Source organism: Mustela erminea, chromosome 8 (assembly GCF_009829155.1).
Source record: "Mustela erminea isolate mMusErm1 chromosome 8, mMusErm1.Pri, whole genome shotgun sequence".
Classification (NCBI taxonomy): domain Eukaryota; kingdom Metazoa; phylum Chordata; class Mammalia; order Carnivora; family Mustelidae; genus Mustela; species Mustela erminea.
The window spans coordinates 64,549,342-64,573,150 of NC_045621.1; the positions used below are offsets into that span (position 1 = coordinate 64,549,342).

General features: G+C 41.7%; 1 protein-coding gene across 3 annotated transcripts in view; it reads left to right on the forward strand.

The window, feature by feature from the left end:
- Positions 1-23,809, forward strand: part of CERS6 (ceramide synthase 6) — a 312,414-nt gene that overhangs the window by 95,486 nt on the left and 193,119 nt on the right. The gene's annotated exons all lie outside the window — the stretch shown is intronic.

Here is a 23,809-nt window from a genome sequence, read left to right on the forward strand (position 1 = left end):
TATTCCTTCGGTGAGTGTCATGAAGCATTGCTTTAAGGTGGGGGATGGAATGAAGTTCTCTTCCATTTCTGAAATGTGAACTTTATGGTGTATCAATTATATATCAATAAAGCAGTTAAGAATAATAAAAGACTCTCCAAGAACTAGCACCGTGCTGTTTTGAAATAGTGACACTCAATACACTTACCTACGGGAAAGATAGAGAAAGAAATACTGAAGCACTGAGCACATTTCTAACAAAGGGAAGATACTGGGCCTTGAGCTCATTGGTCCGTTTGGTCTCCATCCTTTGGGATATGACGGTGCCTTTGTCCAACAGGTCTGTCCGTCGGGAGCTTTTTCCTGACCCCTGGTCTTTGGAACAATAGTGCTGTCCTCGTTTGCTCCCTTTGTCGCAGGTTCTTGCTGTTTGGGGTTGGAGGTGCCTTTTCAGCTTTAGCTTTCAATTATGCTGGAAAAGTATTTTAGCAATTGCAGCCTAAAACTTAGAGGGGAAACCTGGAGTTCTGGGAGAAATGAATTAGAGACTGAATAATATCCTAAATTCCTAGGGCTGGATAAACATGGGGAGCATAAACAGGATCTTTAGGAGGTCAGAATATTTATAAAACCTGGAAAAACAACCCAGTAGATAAAATCTGCAAAGCCCTTCCTATAATTGAACGCCGTGGCAGCTTATGGAAGAAGGATTTATGCATCTGGGCTCCAGATCAAAAGGTAGAATTGCTTCCTGGCCTTGTCCCACCATACATGCCGAGGGCCTGGGCTCCGCTGGGCTGCGGGTCTGAGCAGGGGTGAAGCTGGGTCTGGGCGCAGGAACCACATGCTGAAACTCATGTGCCATCTTCCTTTCCTCCAGCTGACTTCTTTGGTAGCTCAGCGCAAGTTCTTTTAGATTATACTGAGTCCACACCAGTTTCCTTACCAGTGTGTATAAGAAAATTCATCACTACATCTTGTTAAAATGCAGATTCTCTTATCAGTCTGGGATGGCAAATGCAGTTGCATTTTTCACAAGTTCCCAGGTGATGCCACTGGTCCATAAACCACACTTCCAACAGCAGGACTCCACACTAGACCAGAATCTATGTCTTCTCCCCGAATTCTCCCTGAATCTGCATAGTGATAACCAGTTAAAAATATTTCTAAATGATTGCTAAAGACATAGCAAGTGAAGGCACAACGGGGGAAGGGGGAGAGGTGGTACTGAAAGTATCAATTATGATCTTTTTCCTCAAGAAGTTTATTATAATAGTGTCCAAGAGCTATGACAAATACCTGAGTATATGTACATCAGTGGTATTACACAACAAATAAGTGTGCGTGCTACACAATTGGTATGGACAGTCAGTAACTAACGATGAGAGGAGAAAGTTCAGCTGTGGGCTAGGGCGCGTGGCAGGGCTGCTGGGACTAGCACTGAGATGGTACTGGTGGCCTCGGACTTCTCTGTTGCAGAGGACCATGCCAATGAACTTTGTTTTGAACCTTTCTTCTTCCTTAACTTCTGGAGTCCCACCAGATTCTCCTGCCTCCCCGAGGCCTCCTGTTTGCATTGGTTATTCTGCACTTTCCCATTTTCTCGACTGGGCTTCTTCTCTACATTCAGTCTTCAACCTCTTATTTTCCTCACTCTCCCTTCCATCCTCTGTGCAGAAGTTATTTCCTCTTGCCGGGTTCTTCCAAAGTCAAGGGTCCAATGAAGAGGTTTCTTCTGAGGCATCGCTCTGCTTTCTCCCAACTGGCAACTCTGACTTGCTTCCCCTTCTGACTTCCCTTCTCCTATTGTTTGCATGCCTCCATTCTGTTACATGCCGGAAACTCAAACCAGTCATTGACCGAGCTCCATTAGTTCTTTGTAAAGCCACTGCCATGGCCCAGATCTTAATTACTCTCATAGCTCTCCTTATTGTTTATCTCACACTCATGGATTTCTTTCTACAAAGAAATTCCTCAAATGCTGCTATCTTCATCCTTCATCCTATGATTTTTCTGCAACTATAGGAGAAATTATTAGGCTCCTTAGCCTCTTAGCTAGACTCTAGCCTTTATGTGTTTGGTATCAGTCACCCACAAGACCCTTTCCTTCCAAAAGGTGGTCTTTTCACTGTCCATACTTTGTTCACTTCTGCCCTGGTTTTGCTGTTTTCCTGGCCTGTATACCCATATCCTTTGCCTTGCCTATCTATCCCCTACCCATTCTTCAAACCCCAGGCCCTCTCAGAAATGTGGCATGACTGTTGAGTGTCTGGAACGAACACTACTTCTTTTGAATTTTTAGAGTCCTCATTGTAAGTACGGGTAATTTAATATGGAATCACATGCTTTCTCATGTGGTTATTTAACTTTTCTTAACGTGTCCATATATTTTTACCCTAATTACATAATACTTGCTCCTTTAGGGCACAAGAACCATATCTTGTTTTTCTTGCATTCTTAGCCTTTCCCACCACATATATCCTGCTGAATAAATATTGGTTAAATGACTGTAAGTTACAGTGGCATTATCTTGGAAGGATTTGCTGATCTAAGTTGGCACGCTGCCTCCCCAAATGAAGAGTGCCTATTATACACTGACTTAGCCTGAGATTTGTCTAGGAAAATTATCAAACTATGGAAAGCTCCAATATTACAAAGAAAGAAATCCAGAGGAAGGAATGGGATGGCAAAGGGGAGCATTTAGATAATGCCACAAGGAATAAGGCAGAATTATATTGGTCATTGTAGGTGTGTTTGTGTGTTTTAATTATTTGCTCATCAGTATAAAAAAATGATCTAGAATAGTTGTTCCCAACCAGGGTCGCACTGTGTAATCACCTGGTGAGCTTTTGAAAATGCACATACGCGGCCCTACCCCGGGATGTCTGAGTCAGCGTAGTAACCCAGGTGAGGTTTGGACATGGACGTCTTGAAAGAAATGCGCTTAGTACTTATGACACACATTCATGGTTAAGAAGCACTGATCTCTGAAAAGAGAGGACTGCTGTTCAGAGATGCTAAAAAGCACATTAGCGAGCAAGACCACGCAGATATGGGACTTGAAGGTCTAGGGCCCAACTGTACAGTTTCTGTCATTTCTCTGTTCTATCTAAATCACTATTTTAGAAAATAGAGTATCTTCAGGGGAATTGTGTTCCATCTTTCAGCGTATGGAATGGTAGCAAGATGCATGCCAAACAGTGCTTGTAACCATCTGCTGGCATGTCCAACTTTTGGCACACCCATTTCGTGCAGATGAACTGAGTAGAAGTTGTTCAACAAGTAATGTGTTGAAACATTGACATGCTTTTTCCCCCCTCCATGCTTGATGTCAGTCATTCCCAGCTGTGTTCATTTGGATGAATTTTCTTCCAGAAGCATTTAAATCTTTATTGGCAACCGAAAGGGAGATTTTCAAGAGGGAATAAAGAATTTATAAAAATGAGGTACCCTGTGATACATTTTCAGAGGAGCTGTTTCTACATGGGAGCCGTGGAACTGGGGGAACCATGCTTTGATGCTGCTGAAGCTCTGCCTCCCCACCTCCAACAGTTACATCAGGATAATAGGAAAGTAAATAATATCTGCAGTAAAAAAATATCCGCAGGATGAAACAGGAAGGGGCAGAGATAAATGTTCAGAATAAATGGCTTCCCTCTCATTTGTACCCTACCTGCGTTCATCATTTTAAAATATTGTACTGTGCATTTAATAGCATCTGCCTGGGAGTGAAAGTTATATATGGCTTTCGCTTAGGCAGTCTCCACCTGACTGGACAGATAAATCTCCCACACGATAACCTGAAGATATAGGCCAAGGAATATTACACTTTACAGATTAGTACTAATTTATGTGGATCGGCATTTGCTCATATGGAACCTTGTTGTAGGATGAGGACCCAAGATTGTCTTTCCTTTAGGAATTTCAATTTAGAGTTGAGACTGATTAAAACTACTTGCAAATGCTACCAGATTTGGATGCTTCTGTTCAGTGACAGCAGACTGACCAAAATCTGGGCACCTTTTGAAATTGTGACTTTGTTTCTTCAAAGAAGCCCTGTGATCCTAATTGGTGATTCACTGAACTAAGGATAACTTAGCAGAGAGAAATGAGAAATGAGTGGTTTAACGCATTGTCCTCATACTGCCATTCATTCACTGTTTTATTATTTGGTAGACTTTTACTTGGTCAAATCAGCAATGCTGTCTTGTAACCTCAATAAGAAAGTGGAGCCTAATAATTGAGGGGGAAAAGAACAGGGCTGCATGGGCAACAAGCTAAGTCTCATATCCCTTTATTTCAGATCAGCCTTTGACCTGAACAAATGCATGGTGAATATATTCAACAAGTTGTCATTACCCAGGCACCTGTTTGCCAGAGAACTATTTGTAAATTGCTGTAGAATCTTCCGTATGTTCCACACTGTGGCAAAGGACACAGTTTTGCCAAAGAGAAACTTCAGTTTTGATTATTTCCACCATCAGATCACAGCGTGAACATTATTTACCACCAAAGTTTCCCTGAAGACAGATGCAGTATTTGAAGGAGTGAATAAGAAAGTATTATCTTCTAGATAAATGGTATCTTCATATTTTAAGTACTGGGATACATGATCAGCAATGAGTTCATGCTATCATGAATCTGGAAAAAATTTAATCATAGAATTGGAATACAACCTTTTAGGTTTTTTAAAATTAATTGATTAATTTTCTTAGAGAGTGAGAGATCAATAGAGCATGAGCGATGGGAAAGGCAGAGGTAGAGGAAGAGAGAATCTCCAGCAGTCTCCCTGCTGAGCACAGATTCCCACATGGGGCTGGATCCCAGGACCCCGAGATCATGAACTGAGCCAAAATCGAGTCACCCAGGTGCCCCCACCTCTTAGTTCTTGAAGAGCACAAGGTTGAGTTGGTTTTCTGCTATTGTCATGATAGTGGTCGTTTCTCATTAATTCAGAATAGCCCTTAGACCAATGAACAGCATCTTGTCATCCAAAGTACATAGTTACAGGCCAACTTACTGTTCAGATTTGATTGAATCAATGAATATCTTAGTGTTCGAGATTATTCTTGACTATTTTATTTTATTATTATTTTTTAAGATTTTATTTATTATTTGACAAAGAGCGGGAACACAGCAGGGGGAGTGGGAGAGGGAAAAACAGGCCTCCCTCTGAGCAGGAAGCCGGATGTAGGAGCTCCATTCCAGAATCCTGGGATAGGGACCTGAGCTGAAGCCAGAGGCTTAATGACTGAGCCACCCAGGCGCCCCCTATCCTTAACTATTTAAAATGGTTTTAAACCTGTCAATTGTATTCAGGCCAGTTTTAACTCTGGAGCAGAGGTCAGCAAATGTTTCCTGTCAATGGCCATAAAGTAAATACTTTAGGCCACAGGAACCTTGTCACAGTTACAACTGCTGTTATAGCACTAAGACAGCCATAGACCAAGCAAATGTATGTGGCTATGTTCCAACAAAACTTTATTAATAGATACTGAAATTTGAATTTATCATTTTCGTATGTCATGAAGCATTCTTTAAATTTTTTTCAACCATTTAAAAATTTAAAAGCTATTCTTAACTCATGGGTTGTACAAAAACAGATGGCAGGCTGGATTTGGCAAGCGGGCTATAGTTTGCTAAACCCTGCTTTGGGATTACAGTACTCTTAGCAGTTCTTTCAGAGTTTTAGGAAAGAGAATGTGGTCTTACAGCACGCGCCAGAGTCATCCATTGCACAGAGTGTTGCCATATAATAGAAGCATTGGAACGGTTCTGTAATCAGTATGCCCATCTCTACTATTCCTGGCACATGGTGTCTTGACGCCGAGTGGTTGCATTTAACTCAATCAGGCCCTCTTTGAGGTTGTTAGTATTCTCAAGATAGTATTACTTCCCCTACAAAAATTCTGAAGATTGATGAACAGTGTTATAGACAGTCTGCTCTTTTGCCTTGGGTAAGCTTTTGAAACCTTTTCCCTCTTTCTACTCCAGACGTGCTGTCTGTGGCATGTGAACTCAGGTTTTCCATTTAGATCAAGCCTCTCTCAGTTCTTGATGGCATATGGCAAGGCCTCCCATTCATTGGTACTGGCTAATTAAAGTAAGCAGATTTTTGCTAAAAATATCAGAGAGGCCAAACTTGGGTCAAGCTGGCTGTATATGAGGTCCTGCTAGTCAGTTTTCTTTAAATCCTACATTTGTCAAGGCTCTGTAGATAATTTTTTCCAAGAATTTTATTCAACATGGAGTTGGATGGAGATGAAAAGAACAGAGAAAATAGGGGATAATTGAATTTATTAGGCCTCATGTTCTTATTTCGGTCTTATCTCCCATTTTTGAATCTATATGCCATTTCTTGTTGTTTAATCTTATTTTTCTTTTTTTAAAGATTTTATTTATTTATCAGAGGGAGAGATGGGGAGAGAGCGAGCACAGGCAGACAGAATGGCAGGCAGAGGCAGAGGGAGAAGCAGGCTCCCTGCCGAGCAAGGAACCCGATGTGGGACTCGATCCCAGGACGCTGGGATCATGACCTGAGCTGAAGGCAGCTGCTTAACCAACTGAGCCACCCAGGCGTCCCTTGTTTAATCTATTTTAAAAGTTATTTCTCATTTCATTTTATTTTATTTTAAAAATTTTATTCATTTATTTGACAGAGACAGAGAGAGAGGGAACACAAGCAGGGGGAGTGGGAGATAGAGAAGCAGGCTTCCTACTGAGCAGGGAGCCGGATGTTGGGCTTGATCCCAGGACCCTGGCATCATGACCTGAGTCGAAGGCAGATGCTTAATGACTGAGCCACCCAGGTGCCCCAAGTTATTTCTGATTTTAGAACAAAATCATGAAAATCATTACAATCATCTTTGATTATAGAGGATGTGTAAAGGCGTACATTATGTTCCTAAAGTTTGGGGAAAAAAACACTCCAAGGCCTACCACCCAGAAGTACTTTAGCTTTTCCTACTTATTAGGATTATGTTTTATACATGTGCCTGCACAAATTTACATAGATGCTGTGTATCTAAGTTTGGTGCCTGCCCTCCTTGAAATTTCTTTATGGAATCTGCTATATAAGAAAGCTATAGGAACATTATGTTTTATGCTTTACCTTTAGGATCTGTGAGTCATGATTCCCTTTGTATAGTCAGTTGTGCTATAACACGACATACACAATCCTAAAAATCCTAAAAATGGCCGTACTGTGCAAAATTGTACAACACCACGGTATAACACAAGGCTTAGGAGAAAAATGAGTCAGGGCACAACACTCAAAAACTTCATCAGGGGCATTAAAAATCAGATGGAGACCTAATAGAAACAGCACAGTGTTATACATGGTAAGTAGTTAAGAAATGCATAAAGACTATAATAAATATGGTATTTTACCTTGAAAAAGACCTGAAGTTTGCTTGGAAGCTGGTGCTGGTGTGTTGGGCTAGCTGCTATAACAAAACACAACATACTGGGCACCTTGCCAAACAGAAATTTCTCTCTCGTAGCGCTAGAGGCTGGCAGCCCAAGGTCAAAGTGTCTGAGGGTTGGTTTCTCCTGAGGCTTCATTCCTTGGCTTGCATATATGGCGGCCTTCTCCCTGTGTTCTCATAGGGTCTTTCCTCTGTGCGTGTTTATCCGTGGTGTCCCTTCCTCTTCTTATAAGGACACCAGTCATTTTGGAATAGGACCCTACTCTTATAAACTCATTTAACCTGAATTGCCTCCAAAAGGCCGTATTTTCAAATATAGTTACGTCAGGGGTTAGAGCTTCAACTTGAGAACAAGCCAAAGGTCAGCCCATAGGGGCGTTGGGAGAGTTAGTTACAGCTGCTGAGTTTCTGTGATGCAGTAGAAGAAGGGGGATCTGAAATTTTTTTTTTTTAAGATTTTATTTATTTTATTTTGTCAGAGAGAGAGAGAGAGACAGCGCGAGTGAGCATTGGCAGACAGAGCGGCAGGCAGAGGCAGAGGGAGAAGCAGGCTTCCTGCCAAGCTAGGAGCCTGATGTGGGACTCTATCCCAGGACACTGGGATCATGACCTGAGCCAAAGGCAGCCGCTTAACCAACTGAGCCACCCAGGCGTCCCAGGGGATCTGAAATTTGAGAGAAGGCTTTGATAGCAGGTGGATGTGTCCCATAACATGTAAACTGAGGTCACATGGAATGTTTGAGGGAGGTTTGTATGTGTGTGTGTGCAGGTGTGTGTTTTTTGTATTTCCTACAAAATAGCTCAGGTCAACTCAGCACATTTCTATGTTCATCCAGTGTTTCTGGCAAGTGAAATCGCACATAAGCCAATATAAAATTTGTGCTGTGCTCACCTAACAGTGCAGGATACTCGTGGTTTCACAACCAGCCTTGTACGGCGGGACTGACTACATAGGGTAGTGGTGGAGGGGGGTGAGCTCTGGAGCCCAGGCAGTCTGAGTTCCGGCCTTCCCTCTCAGAAGAGTTTGTGGGATATTTGAGAGAGCTGTTTGGCCTCCCTAAGCCTCAGTTTCTTTATCTGTAAAATGGGCCTATTGGTAGTGCCCACCCCGTAGGGCTGTTGGGAAGACCTTATGTGTTAACACATGAAATGCTTAGAAAGGTTTCTCGCGCAGAGGGGGTCGTAAATTCGAGCTACCATCAATACCACCACATTGTCTATTGTTAGTCAAGTTGGTGTCACAGGAGCAGGAACAAATAGCTGGTCGTCTGTCATAACCATGGGATGGGAGAACTGTCGGCATGTTCCCTGGTAGAGGCAGCTGTGGTGTGTGTTGTTCTGGGAGGAGGCCTTCAAGAAGATGCACAGAGAACAGGTTCTTAATTTAGAACGAAGCTCTTTTCTTCTGTGGAACTCCAAGGAGGCAGCATCACGTGGATTCGCAGGCCTGTCAGCTTGGGCTTTACCTCCACACACGAAAAAGAGGCAGAATCCATGCGAGTTCAGAACGGCAGACCTTTGGCTTGCTGCTGTGGAGCGACGTGACAGAAGTGGATGAGAAAAGGTGTCCTACTTCAGCAGGGATGGATGCCCACTGTGCCGCTAGAAGCCAGAGCTTTTGAAGCACCGCATGAGAAATGTCAGAACACACAGTGAATATCTTTGAACCACAGAGATTTAAAATCTGCCCAGGTGATTCTGAGGAAGACACAGCTTGCCTCTCCCAGTGGGGAGAGAGGAACAAAGCCTGGAGCGCAGCGGGGCTGGCCTGAGTGGAGCCACCTCTGCGAGGGCCAGGATGGTCCCACCAGCCTGAGGAGGTCGCCATGGCTTCTGGGGATAAGAGTTTGCGACTAAATGTTATACTTTTTGGTTACCTACCAGGTGAAGGGACCACAGAGGCAATTGATCGAGAACAGATTTGAGGCTGGGAATCAAATATGCCGGGTTCATGTCCAGACGCAAGCTCTTTCACCGTTAGTGAACAATTTAACTTTGCTAGGTCCCAGGTGCCTCTTCTGTAAAGGAGAAATAACTCCTATTTATTGGGTCATTCTGGAGATTAAATGAGAGGGTATAGGTATAATGTGCATCTCTTAGTGCCCGTTTCCCTTTCGACTGGGTTTGCAAAGTTGAGTAAGCAACAGTTTCTTTCTTTCTTTTTTTAAAATTTTATTTATTTATTTGACACAGAGGAAGAAAGCACATAAACAGGGGGAGCGGCAGGCAGCGGGAGAGGGCAAAGCAGGTTCCCCACTGAGCAGGGGTCCCCACACGGGGCTTGATCCCAGGACCCCAAGATCACAACCTGCTCTGAAGACAGATGCTTGACCGACTGAGCCACCCAGGTGCCCCGAGTAAGCAATAGTTTCTGAGCTTGTGGGGTTCACAGGGGCAATAGATTCTGCATATTAGTAAAGTTGTTAGTATTTCAGGAAATATCACCTGTAAGTGATAAGGTTCTTTTCTAGAGCCTTCCCGTTGTTGCCTCACCTGTGGGGTGTTCTGGGTCTTGTATCGTAATATGCCATCAGGAGAACCATATTTTAGATTGTTTGAGAAGGAAGCACATCATTGCTCCCTCTAGGGAATCCAGTCGGCTTCGCCCTCTCTTTTTGTTCTTTTACCCCGTCCCTGCTTCTCTCCCTCCCACCTCCTGCTCTTACAAGGGCAGGTGCCTTCTGCTTCCTCCTGGCTAGTCACCCTTCGGTGATTAGCTGGTGAGGGCCACAGCCCTTTTCAAAGAGTGGACAGGAGGCTTAATGGAATACTCAGCTATTAGTAATTGGACTGTAATTATCTTAAAACTTGGTACATTGCACATGACTCCTGATATTTGAATATAGCACCTACTAATACAGGAGTGAAGGTGTTTGTGTGTAAGATGGGGGTAGACACTGGACAAAGCAATGGGAGGCCCAGATGTTCCCCTGCTAAGTTCCCAGGGCTTTAGGGGAAGCAGGTTTTAGAGAGTCACATGTAGACTGTCCCAAATCTAAATTCATAAATGAGCCCTCTATGAGATTGGAAACTTAGCTAAGCAATTAAGGCCAATTACTTTCATTTTAAATGCAAGTCGAGCTGCTGACATTGTCTATAGGGCTGTCATATTTTAGAAAAATCTCTTTAAATCTGGCCATTATTTCTTAGTACCATCTCTTAGCAGTTGCCAGCTGATTAGAAGCTGTGTCTTGCTCTTAGGGCTCAGCTGTGTAGACAGACACTGCTGCTGCTCTACAGAGCATATGATGGGAGTGAGGCCACTGGTGCAGCTTCATACACAGGGTGCGTCCTGGTCCACGGGGCAAGGCTAGCCGCAGAATTGGCAGGAAAGGTGAGTGCGCGAGACTTGGACATATTACTTAATCCTACTGGGTTCTGAACTCCTGTATTTAGCCACGGATGAAATAAAATTGTGTATATTCATCTTCTTTATGATCATATAACATCTAGTCTTCTTGCAGGTGTGGTGGGCACCTGATGCTGTAAGCGGTCCAGACCCCAAGCAGGGAGAAAGAAGGCTCACGAGGTTCATGGAGGTTATGCTTTGTTCTGGGTATTTTAATGGGGCTTTGACCGTTCATCCTCACCACCACCCTTTGTATTATGTTAGGTATCACAAGCCCTTCTTAACTCCTGAAGGAATGGAAGCAGGTAGAGTAGAGTAAGTGACTCAACGGCACTCAGCTGGTTAAGTGACAGAGCTGGGATTTGTACCCAGGCTTGCTCCAACCCAGGGGCTTGAGGGAGGAAGCTCAGGACATGCAGAGCAAATACAGAAAGGGGCACTTGGGTGTTTTCATCATTGTCTCCTCTCCTTTCCTTTCCCTTTTCCCCCTCCAGTTTTTGAAAGACTGGAATTCAGTTCCCTTGCTCTCTTCTTGGCCCACCAGTTGCACTTTTAGTTATTCTCCACTACAGCCCTTCACCAGGAGACTTGTGATTTTCACTGTTTGCTTTTGCCTCTGCTATTAAACTGTCCAGCACCTTGACTGCTGGGACTGTCTTATTCATCTTTTCATCCCCACAGGTCAGCACAATGCCTGGTGCTTTGTAAGACCCCAATAAATGTCTGCTGAATGAATCAATTATTTAGATTAAGGATTGATTCAACCTCTAGGGACTGAAGGGCTGAATTTAATTAAGAAGCACCTCAAGTTTGATGTCTTTCAAAGAGTCCTAGGAAGATCCAGGTGGGAGGGAGGGGGATAAGAAGGGCCTTCTGGCAGAGGTAAACTTGCTGAATTTTTAAGGATGATTACACTGGCCAGGTAAAGATAGAGAATGAGGGTGCCAAAGGCTGCCCCAGGGAATAGAAATTGCCTGGAGAACAAGGTGGACTTGAGGAAGGTCTGGTCAGCATGAGTGGTGGATAGGACAGGAGACGCCAAGAGACAGGTGTGACCTTATTGCCAAGTGCAGGCACTGGACAGCTCCTCCTACGCTCTCCTGCCTACGTAATGAGGTCCGCCTGACCTTCCACTTGAAAATGTCCTCGCCTTGCCTGCATTTACAACATTCATGTTTACTAAGGGCTTGGCTCATGATGAATGCAATTGGCTGTTATTACCAGTGCATTATACCAACGTCTGATTCCGTTTGAACCATTTAATTTTTTTGTTGAAAGAACACTTGCTCATTAAACATCAGTCTCTCGTTTAGATATGTAGTAGAGATGATTTTGAGTAGCCACCTTCTGTGTTCCTCATGATGTCTGTCTTCCAGCCTTTATCTTGTCCTGTGAAGAGGATAATGTAGTGCATAGAATCAGCATAATGACTTCTCCCCTTTGCTTTCCCACCTCCCATACAAACATGCAAAAATTAAATATCCAAAAGAAAAAGAAAGAAAACCATGTTACATTCTTACCTCACTATTAGCTGTATCGACTGTGTCATATTTTGCAGAGAAAAAAATCAGGGTGTGGGACCCATGATAACGGGTAGCATGCCATTGACTCAGCATTCTGCAGTCAAGGTTCAACATTAAAAAAAACAAAACAAATCAGGACATGCAGTCAGAAAAACAGGAACGTGCTTATATGGTTTGGAGCAATTGAATATTAGCAATCAAGATTGTCCCAGAAAATCCAGAAAAAAATAATGCACCCATAGGAGATAATTCGCCTCAATTTCCCAAATGGTTACAGAGGATGTTTATGTGGTAGGGGCTGGGTGCTGGGGAATTTAAAGGTAAAAAGGATAAAATTGCTGCTCTCTGATAAGAGTGTGGGAGGGGAAAAAGCACAACAATTTTGAAAAGAGCTGCAGACAAATCTAGCTCTCCCTGGGACCTGGGCTGAGTCATTGTATTGTAACAAGTACCTCTGGGTTAGAAAACGGAAGTTGAGATAAGTAAGAACTGGCCAATGTAAACAGCATCTTGCGAATGCATTTTATGATGATGTGGGGACAGAATTAATATTGAAGTACAAAAAACACTGAATTTTATTTATAGAATTTTTATCTTTCAAACGAACAGTATTTGTCTGTTGATATCCTTGGAATAGCCAAGTGACCATCTTGTATTGGGATTCTGCCAGAACTTCCTACACTGACGCGGGTATACCATCAAGCCTCATTGTGTTTATTATTGTTCTGGGTGCTAGGAGAGTCACTGTGCATGCAAATTCCTTACTTATGGGGGAACTTAGTTGGTGATCCAAGTAAGATTATTTGGTGAATCCAGCTTTCATCCAGAGCCCTCAGTGATCTTCCTTTTCTGCCTTTCTTCTTTGTGGGTGGGAGGGCGGGGGCTGGGATAGGTGAGGGGTTAGGGGGGTGGGATTCCTGTGAGTGTTTTCCAGCTTACATCCGGCCCAACCCAGGGATGTGAGGCTGGGATACTGTTCACAGGAAGACATTCTCAGTGTGTGGGGATTGTGGTCCATGCTGTGACTGGTGAGATCTGAGAAGCTTCGGGCTGCTTCTGTAGCATGGTTGATAAGCCTGTACAGATCTCAAGAAATAGCTAAATACAGAATTTCCTCCAAAGTTGTTCCTTCCACGTACTTTTCAGTGGACGCTCTTGTTTTTCTTCTGTTACCCACAGAGATGGCAGTTCTCAGTGAATATTTTTCTCTCTCATAATGAATTTTAGTTGTGGAAATGCATCCAACTTGAACAGATTTTCATTCTTATTCTGAAATAGGATTTGAACCTGTGTGTATCATTTCAGTTTGATTGATTCAAAATAAAATACTGTTTTATCTTAAATTACGAAGGGTTCATATAAATCCTGGGTAAACCTCTGGTGTATTAAAATCTAAAAACCTTTCTTGGTTCATGGATTTAAGTGTTCTTATTTCTGTTTCTTCCCAGTATTTAGGTGGTTCAATAAGCAATTTTTTGAGCATTTACTACATGCTGGGTTCTGTATCACATGCTAAATGGAAATTAGGACCTCTTTCCTTTTTTTGATTGATTTATTTATGTTAGAGAAAGAGAAAGAGTGAGAGTGCACACATGTGGAGGTTAAGGGCAGAGGGAGAGGGAGAAGAGAATCTCCAGCAGACCCTCTGCTGAGTAATGGAGCCTAACATAGGGCGGGACTCGATCTCATGACCCTGAGGTTATGACCTGAGCCAAAACCATCAGTCAGATGCTTAATGACTGAACCACGCGTCACCCCTGGACCTCTTTCCTTGATGGATAAATGACAATATCTCTTTCCATCACCCTCTAAACCCCAATTTCCATAACTGTAGAACAGGGCTAATAATCTTAAAAACCTGATAGAGTTGTTATAACAACTAAAATAATTCTTATGAAGCACCTTCGATATGCCTACCACATTGTAAGAATTCAGGAAAAGTAATTACTTTAGATCAATTTGCATTTCTGTGTGCTAGAGGCTGGCAAAATGAATTGAATTCCCCACCTAGTCAAATAATATCATTCTAGGTTTGCTTAATACCCTAGGGTACCACACTACCATCATGTGTTTTATCCAGTGCTTTATTCTTTTAAATCCCCAAATATCTGAAGATGTAATTACTTGGTAGATGTGAAGTGATGGTTTTGTTGAAGGAACTAAAACTCATCATTTTAATAACTAATTCTTGAGTCTCTATAAGAAAATCTTCTTGGTGGTTGGAGTAAGAACATGGATTTCTGGCTTTTAAAGTAGGGTATAGTTTGAAACTACAGTCTTATTTGTCTAGAACAGCAGGAGGTGGAACTCATGGAGAACTAGGAGGTTTAGATCTTAGGCAAAGAGGTCAGGGCACACAAGGCCCAGCTGGCACAGCAGTCTAGGGGACCAGTCCTACTTGCCTATCTCTACCACTTATCAACTCGCCCAGACTCAGTTTCTTGAAACTTAACTAATTAAAATAGTACTTCAGATTGAAAAATGGGGCCATATCATTGTTCTGAGCATACAGGGCATTCACGCCTTAATAAATGTCAGCTTATGTTATACTAATGATCATTAGTAGTGCTGCCATAATTAACACTGAGGCAAAGAAGAGGCTCCTCTGCATGGATTCACTCTTGAACAAGCTTTACCTTTTTTTAAGAATTTCATGAGGATTTCTAAGAATGGCTTCTACTGCTAGGTGGTGGTGGCATGCTTGTTCCTGCCTTTGCTTATGTTGTCACCACCTCTAGATTCCCTACCCTCCACTCCCAGTACCTTTCCTGCTGCCTTATTGTCTTGACAGATCTTTGTTCAACCATCAGATCTTTGGTCAGCTTCATTCAGCAAACTATAGGCATTTATTAAGTGACAGATTTATGCCAGGCACAGGGCTTGGTGGCTGGTGGAGAGCAGATCTAGAAACAGATCATTATGACTTGTGTGACCTCACCTACTCCAAGAAAGAGGCACGTACTCCGATCTCTTTTTCTCTAAGTAGAACGGACAAGTCCCACATTTGTGTACTCCTTTAATAATAACAGTAAGAGTTCACCGCTCTTACTTCTATTTCTTTCTTTTTTTTTTGAGAGAGAGAGTGCACAAGCCGGGGTGGGGCAGAAGGAGAAAGAGAATCTTAAGCAAACTCCGTGCTCAGGTCGTAGCCCAATGTGGGTCTCGATCTCACAACCCTGAGATCATGACCTGAGCCAGAGTCAAGAGTCGGATGCTTAACTGACTGAGCCACGCAGGCACCCCACTTATATTTCTTTTTTTCTGCTAGCCTATCAAGTTCTTCATTGCAAAGAGAACATCTTATTTTGAATACCCAACATCTGGGATTGTCACTGCATATGGAAGGTACTCAGTAAATGTTTTTAGGACAAATTAACACATATTTTGGGGTTAATGACCTTCTAGGGGTTGTTTGCCACATTTTTGTTTCATGTATTGCCCAATTCTATTTTGAGTGCTTACTGTGTGCCAGGCATTTCTTTAAGTCCTTGAGACATAGTTTACCTTTCACTGGGGAGAAGATAGTAGATAAATAAGTAAAACATATAGGACAGCAATTGGCTCAGAGTACTGTGGAGGAAAATTCTGCTGAAAGAAAGATGGGGAGTATCTGTGGGTATGAACATTTACAGGTTGTCAGGGAAGTCATTCCCAACAGCATGGTGTTTGAACTAAGGCCTCGAGGAGGTGAGGGAACCTCATGCAACAGAGGAGAAGCAATTGCAAATACCTTGAGGAAGAGTGCACCTGGCCTGTGGGAGGTCTCAGGTGTCTAGGGTTGAGGGAGAGTGTTGGGGTAGGGGAGTAGAAGGCGAGGTAAGGTGGTGGGCAGATTGTCCAGAGCCCTGTAGACTCATGGGAAGACTGGGTGTTTTACTCTCAGGATGGAACTCTTGGAGCATTTCGGACTGAGGAGTGATGCAGTTGATTCATATCCTAACAGGTTCATGCCAGCTGATGGGTTTAGACTGGATTTGGGGGAGTTAAAGCAGGAGCTGGAACCCAGGCAGGAAGCTTCTGGGATAGGAAGCAGGCAACTAGAGTCACGCACATTATGGGCTTGTGGCAAGTCCAGAGGTCGCTTCTTTTATTTTAACGAAATAGGAAATGGCAGAGAGCAACGAGGGAGTAGGAGGTATTAGAATTTTTCAGAGAGAAGAGAAAGTGTAATATAATTGTCTGGAGGTGTATTTATTAATTTCTCTGGCTGGAGTGTGTCTGCACGTGGGATGGCAGGCAGTGAGGGCAGTAAGGGACATGTGTAGATTGCCTTTTTTAGGAATGAGGTGTCAAGAGAGTGCGGTCACCCATAGGTTGTCCTCTCTAATCAAAAAGTTGCTGGTTTGGGGGCACTTGGGTGGCTCAGTTAGTTAAGCGTCTGCCTTCAGCTCAGGTTGTGAGCTCGGGGTCCTGGGATGGAGCCCTGCCTCCGACTCCCTGCCCGGCGGGGAGCCTGCTTCTCCCTAGGCTTCTCCCTCTGTTCCTGCTTGTTCTCTCTCTCTCTCTCTCAAATAAATAAATACAATCTTAAAAAAAAAAAAAAAAGGTGCTGGTTTGGGATCAGCCCTTGCGAATGCAGTGAGCGGCTCCTTAAAGGAAAACTAAGCTCCAAGTGCAGGTTTAGATCCTTGCCTCAGGCATGTATCAGACCCGACCATGGCAACTGGTGTTAACCAGTGTTAGGAACTGAATGGTTGTGTCCCTCCAAAATATATATGTTGAAACCCTAAGCCCCGGTGTGATGGTATTTGGAGGCAGGGTCTTTGGGAGATAGTTAGCTTTAAATGCAGTCAGTCATGGGGTGGTACCTATGTGATGGGATCATTGCCCTTAGAAGAAGAGGAGATACAGAGTTCTCTTTCTCTCTCTCTCTCTCTCTCTCTCTTGTGCTTGCACCAAGAGCCCACACGTACACACAAATAGATAGTAGCCATCTGTAAGTGAGGAAGGGGTTCTTGAATGAAAACTGAATGTGGCCACCCGGTCCATGTTATTTTCTGATAACAGCCAGAGCTAAGACAACCAATAAGCATTTGCTCATTCTTTATCATTTCCACATTCATTGTTTACAGGAGATGTTTGCTAGGGGAGGGAGGGCCAGTCACTCGCCTCCTTCAGTTGGTCTGCAACTTTGGAAAGACCGAGGGGACAAAACTGACCCATGGAGCCTACTTTGCATATGGTTGCCTTTAAGGAAAATGTCCCCATCTTAATAAGCACTATTGTATCTTTTAGTTCATTATCCTGTGAGCTGCTGAGGTAGTAAATTCTTATTAAATTGGATGATGTTCCATTCCAGACTCCCTTCTGTCCTAAGAAATTCTGTACCACATGCTAAAAATTCTTAAGCTGTCACATGGATTTCTCTTGAGCTTTGGATGATTTGATGCATTAGATATTTTTATTTAATTTATGCTTTTAATTTTAAGAAACACATCCAGATATGCCTGCAGCTAGCCAGCCAGTTTTCTAAATCTGCATATTAATAAGAGAGAAGAGAGAGGGGAAAAAAAGGCAGTGTTTTTTCTTTCCCCGTTTTTTCTCTTTATAAGCACATTGTATCCCCACAACGGGTTTTAGATCCAACTTTACACCTTTAAAAATAAGGAATTCACTAGGAAGACAATCAAATAAGCAAATCAAGAACTATAAGGGATGCATTTTCATAAAATCCAATGAGTGTAACTTCTTTGATACTTAAAACTAATAAAATCCCCTTTTTACCTAATATTATTAAATATTTAATTAAATGTTTGCAAGATCTGGTTTAATGACTCAACTCAAATAAAAAATTATGTGTAAATATAATAAACTTTTAATCCTACTAGCAAGAAGATAATTTTTTCAGTTAATTTTAACTCTTTGCTATCAAGATGCTAATATATGCTCCCAGGAAGAGAGAACAGTGTAATGAATCTCCATGTATCCATCATACAGCTTCAACTGTGATACACATCCTGCCATTCCCTTAAACTGAAAGTCATAAAAGTTACAACTTTAACAGACAAAACTGTAATATATGGGATGTGGGTACAAGATAATATACTTAATTAATATGCTTCGAGATGAAGCCTCCAAACTAGAGCCTGCCAAGATTTGAAAGTGGCCTGATTGTTTCTGCATGGCCTCAAGTTCACAGGGTTTACCGATTCTTATTGAGCCGTGTCCTTGCATGTTACGCTTTAGTAAGAAGTAACTGCTGAGAGTTCTCTGCACAGTGTGTCCCAGCATCCCCTCCCTTTTTCCCTCATACATTTTGTCCCGGCATCCTCCCTAATGCCTTTTTTTCCCTCTGCTTTTACCTCTTTTTCATTTCTTCCAAGTCCAGCTCAGGTGCCTTCTATGAGGTTTCCTCTGATCACCCCACCCCTTGTGGCCCCCGTGTCAATCCCTGCCCGCCCCCCGCCCTCTCCCCCCCACCCCACCCGGAGTTCCTGAAGAGTCCTGCCTCTCTCCCTGCCTCTCCCTCTGCCCTGAAGTAGAATCCGAACTGGTCACCTTGGCGTGCGAGGCTCTGCATTGTCGGGATCTTGGCTGTCTACCTCTCGACTTCATCTCCTCTCACTAGGCTCCAGTGACATCCGTGCGCTCTGCCTGCCACGCCCATGCCTGCCTATAGGCCTTTGCACTTCCTGGCCCCTCTTCCTGGAATACTTTGCCCCACATCTTTGTCTGGCTGCTGCTCCTAGAGGCCCCCCACCAAGAGCCCCTTGCAGATCACAACACTGCTTTCTTTCCAAGAAAGAGATACTATCACTTTTGTGGTATTCATTTTCCTTTACTTTCAGTCTAAACCGTTTAAACATGTATTCCAAAACAACACTGGTTCATTTTTTGGTCTGTTTTTAAACTTAATAGGAGTAGAACCATACCGTATGTCTTCTTCTGTGCCTTGCCTCCTCTGCTCAGCAGCGTGCTTGTAAGGCCTATGCGTGCTTCTCTGTGTAATTTTTCCATTTTCACCACTGTATGGTATTTCATGGTATAAACATACCACAGAGTTCTCTCTTCCAACACTTTTGGATGTGTGTGTTGTTCCCAGCCTGGCATTAAGAACTAATGCCAGGGGTGCCTGGGTGGCACAGTGGGTTGAGGACTCTGCCTTCAGCTCAGGTCATGATCTCAGGGTCCTGGGATCAAGCCCTGCATCGGGCTCTCTGCTCGGCAGGGAGCCTGCTTCCTCCTCTCTCTCTGCCTGCCTCTCTGCCTACTTGTGATCTCTCTGTCAAGTAAATAAATAAAAATCTTTAAAAAAAAAAAAAGAACTAATGCCAGGAGTATTCTTGTACACATATATCTGGGCACAACATCATGAATTTCTCTACTGTGTAAATAGGAAGAGAATCTGGGAATGTGTAGGTTAACCACAAATTAATGTTCCAACTGGGACATTTATTTTTATTTTTAAATTTTTTTTATTTTAATTTTTTTTTTAGTTTTTAAAAATTTTATTTTATTTTTGTCCTTATAATTTTTTCTTTCTTTTTTTAAAAAATTTTTAAAATTTATTTTCAGCATAATAGTATTCATTGTTTTTGTACCACACCCAGTGCTCCATGCCCAACTGGGACATTTTTGTGTGGACCAAATGCTAAATTTGACAAGATTTCAGGAAAATAGGTAATGACGGTGATTTTCCCTGAGGTATTTGGTCCTGTATTAAAAGTATATCTTCAAACTTAGAGATAATGTTAATATATTTTCTAAAGGCATTGTATGCATTTATACCCCTACTAGAAGTGTACAAGAATTTCTGTTGCTCTACATCCTCACCAACACAGTACTTTTACATTTTGTATTGTTTACCAGTCTTATTGTGGTTTCCATTTGCATTTCTCTCATTGATGAAATGGAGTTGTGAAGTATGTTTACATATTTTTTTAATGAATCAGTTTGTTTTTTAGCTTGGCTTCAAATCCCAATGCAAGATTTTAATAATAAGTAAATAAGTAAATAATTCGTATTTTATTACTATTTTATATAGAACTTTTTCTATTATTAGTATATTTTGGATGCAGCGATGATTTAGAAATATGTTTTCCATTTTCAGATATGTGGCCATATTTAAGTTATTTTAAAATGATTTTTAGCTCAGGGTAAATGTTTATGCTCCATATGATTTTTCTCCTTAGAAATTTATTGAGATTGTTTTAAAGTCCACTGTATGATAAATGTTTATAATGGTCATTTGTATGGTTTAAAAAAGAATGTGAATTCTGTAATTGCTGGTTATAGTGTTATATATATTTCTGTCTGGTGAAGATTTTAATCATGAGCTTCAACTCTCCTGTGTTCTTACTGATTTTGGGGGGTGGGGGGGAAAAGGGGTCTACTTAGTCTGTCAATTGCTGACAAAAATGTTGAAAATCTGGTATGATTATGGATTTCTTTTTTTTTTGTCATTCTGTCAGTTATGACATTAAAAATATTTTAGGCTATGCTTTTAGGTATATAAGCATTTAAAATTACAATGACTTCCTGATAAATTAAATGTTTTATTAATACGAAGTGATTCTCATATTTAATCATGCTTTTTACCTTACAGTCAATTTTGTCTTATTAATGTAGCTACCCCAGTTTTATTTTAATGGTTATTTGCATAGTGCATCTTTTTCAAATTTTTATTTAACTCTTGTATTGTTCTGTCTTGTTTCCTGTGGATAACATATGGTAGGATTTTGTTTTAATTCTGTCTGAAAATATTTGTTCTCTTTCTTTCCACAGAAGCTTAACCCACATACACTTAATTATCACTTTTAAATGCTTTTAAATCTCCATCTTAGTTTGTGCTGTCTGTTGTTTTGTTCATTTTGTTTCGTTTTCTCTCCTTTCTTAACTTACGCCCTTGTATTTTTATGATTCCATTTTTCCTCCTGGTTTTGAAATTATAGGGTCAATTTTGAATTATTTGGTAGTCACCCTGGAAATTATAATTAGTTTACCTATGTTATCAAAATCTAATGTTAATCTACTGTTCTTACCCTCTTTCCAGAAAATCTGAGGTGTGTATAATACTTTTAGCTCCTGTACCCACTCCTGGTTTATGTCATTTTTTTCATGCCTTTTATTCTGTTTTTGAGGCTTACAGACATTATTCATCTTAAAGATCCTGGAGTTAATGTTCTTTTTAGATTCGTACACATATTTACTATTTTCTTTGCTCTTCATTCCTTTTTGTTCTCAGACCTTCCATCTAGAATCACTTAATACCTGTCTGAAGATACTTGAGGCTTCCTAGAGATGAAATCTCTTAGTTTTTGTTGTCTGGAAATAAGTATATTTTGCCCTCATTCCTGTAAGTCTTTTTCTCTGAGTGGAGAATAGTAGACAGGCAGTTCCTTTCTTTCCTCACAGTGGTGATTTCCTTCCATTGTCTTCTTGCTTACATTGTTCCTATAAAGAAGTTGATTTGTTGATATAGAGAAGTTGACAGTAAATCTGTCATTCCTTTGAAGGTAATGCCTTCCCCTCCACTCCTTTACGATTTAAGACTTTTCTCTTAGTCTTATTCTGTCTTTCTGTACTTTCAGTATGCAATGTTATAAGTGCAGTTTTTAAAAAAAAATTATTCTTTTTTTTTTTTAAAGATTTTATTTATTTATTTGACAGAGATCACAAGTAGGCAGAGAGGCAGGCAGAGAGAGAGAGAGAGAGAGAGAGAGAGAGAGAGGTGGAAGCAGGCTCCCTGCTGAGCAGAGAGCCTGATGCGGGGGTCTCGATCCCAGGACTCTGGGATGGTGACCTGAGCCAAAGGCAGAGCCCTTAACCCACTGAGCCACCCAGGCACCCCTAAAAAAAATTATTCTTAAGATTCATTGGGTTTCTATGGATTGTTTTCTCATCAGTTCTGGAAAATTTCTCACCATTACCTCTTCAAATATTGCCTCTTCCTTAACCTGTCTCTCTCTGCTGCAACAATTAAATGTAATTTAGACCATCTCACACTATCTTCAGTGTGTCTTAACTACCCCTTGGCTGAATGCTAGATATTATCTAACATAGTTTTTTTTTTTTAAGATTTTATTTATTTATTTGAGAGAGAGACAGTGAGAAAGAGCATGAGCGAGGAGAAGGTCAGAGGGAGAAGCAGACTCCCCATGGAGCTGGGAGCCTGATGCGGGACTCGATCCCGGGACTCCGGGATCATGACCTGAGCCGAAGGCAGTCGTCCAACCAACTGAGCCACCCAGGCGTCCCTCTAACATAGTTTTTAAGTCACTCATTCTCTTATTAATCCTTTCAAATTTATTATTCCTCTCCTCCCAGTTTTTATTCTGGTTATATTCTTTATTTGCAGAAGCAGTCTTTTAAAAACCTGCTTGGTGACTTTTTATAGTTTTCTATTCTTGGCAGGTACGTTTCACCTAGTCTTTTCTTTACAGAGAATAAACATCGTTGTTCTGTAATCTGTGTTTGATAGTTCCCTTATTAATGGGTCTGTTACTGATGGTGATGCGTGGTACTTTTTTTTCCCTCTGTGTGCTTTAATTTTGTGCTTCTCTTTGTTCTTTCTTTTTTTTTTTTTTTTTTAAGATTTTATTTATTTATTTGACACAGAGAGACCGCGAGAGAGGGAATGCAAGCAGGAGAAGAGGGAGAGGGGGAAGCAGGGAGCCTGAAGCGGGGCTCAATTCCAGGACCCTGGGATCATGACCTGAGCCAAAGGCAGACGCTTAATGCCTGAGCCACCCAGGCATCCCATTTTGTACTACTTTTTGTTCTTAATAAAATACTGGTGTGATTCTTGAGGCCTAGAACTTCATCGCTTATGCATCAAACATTTTCAGCTGCTACCAGTCTAGGATCACCTTAAATGAAGTCCGTGGTTCAAGATTATCAGGACCACCAAGGCATAGAGAACTTAGGTTATAGTCACAGTTGTGGGTCTTTGACCCCAACTTCTCATCTTCTCATGGAATTGTTTTCCCATTCCTTTTTTTTTTTTTCCTCTTAGTGCCAAGGTGACATCCCTGCAGTTCCCAGAGTTAAGGGTAAGAATAGGGTTTCTGTATGGCTCATACTCATCCTATGGATGCAATCTTTTGGGTCCCAGCTTAACACGGACACTGCCCTCTATAATATTCCCCCATTTGGGTGGGCTCTTGGCCTTGATTCTCCCCTTTCCTCCTTAAAGCTGCCAAAACAGAAACCTAGATTTACTGGCTATGGCAGATGCCCTCGAGGTGAAAAGAACTGTGATACTCTTTAGGGTGGTTTTTTGTTTTTTGTTTTTTGTTTTTCTAATAGCTTCTTACTATCTTGTTACTTTGGCTACTTTTTTTTTTTTAATTGAGAAGTTTAGTTGTTTTTCCTAGGTCGGGGTAGCAAGAAATTGGTCTGAATAGCCAAGTCTGCTATTTCTAGAAAAGGAAGTATTAGTAAGACCTTAAATCTAGTAAGTATTATCTACTGAGAAAAAAATTATGTGTGCTCTGCATGCAAAAGTTTTGAATGTCATAAAGGGTTTTGAAAACCAGACTTTTTGTACATTTTATGTGATATATCATTTTAATATTGATGTAAAGTTAAAC